The following is a 704-nucleotide window of genomic DNA, read 5'->3' as shown; positions in this document are numbered from 1 at the left end:
CGTACCCTGAGAGGAGGACGAAGCTTGGAAAACACTGATACACGTAGGTCGGCCGATTTGGTGGAGCACGTGCAGCAGCATAGCCCCGAGGATGACCTCACACCAAGGCCTTCTATCGTCATTGTCAGTCTTGCAACATGGTAGGACACCGTCTTGATCTGCGCACATACAATAAGAGTATCGCGTTTGGTGCAGCTTCCATGCTCTGTCGAGCGGGTCTACGTCCTCGATTGATGTCGTAGCGAAGGCCGCCGCCGACTTGCTGGCTGTTCTCCCTTATGTGATTGGTAGCAAACGGGATATCTTTGCATCTACGCTCTTTACCAAGTGCTAGCATGATGAAGCAGGCGTTGACGCTCCGATGGAATCCACAGCACTCACCGGTGTTCTAGAATCGCGAAAGGCGTATACGTGTTGTCTCTGTTCCCAAGACATATCGGTTCCTCGATAAAGACGTGACCAAGCCTGGCAAGTATCCTCGAGTATCAATCCCAAAAGGGTTTCCGAATAGAATCCTGGGATATCACGGTTTAGTTCAGAGTAGCTATGGAGTCAATCGATCCAAGACGGTTCTATCGGAATTGATGTCAAGCGAAACCATGAATACATGTAAACAAGAGTCTTTGGGGTTTAAGAAACGAATCTGGAGACTTCCGTCGACAAAGCTATCAAATTGCTTTACCAACCAGTCTCACTAACAGCAC

Source organism: Phytophthora parasitica, assembly GCF_000247585.1.
Source record: "Phytophthora parasitica INRA-310 unplaced genomic scaffold supercont2.46, whole genome shotgun sequence".
NCBI lineage: Eukaryota > Oomycota > Peronosporomycetes > Peronosporales > Peronosporaceae > Phytophthora > Phytophthora nicotianae.
Note: the sequence above shows the minus strand (reverse complement) of the source record.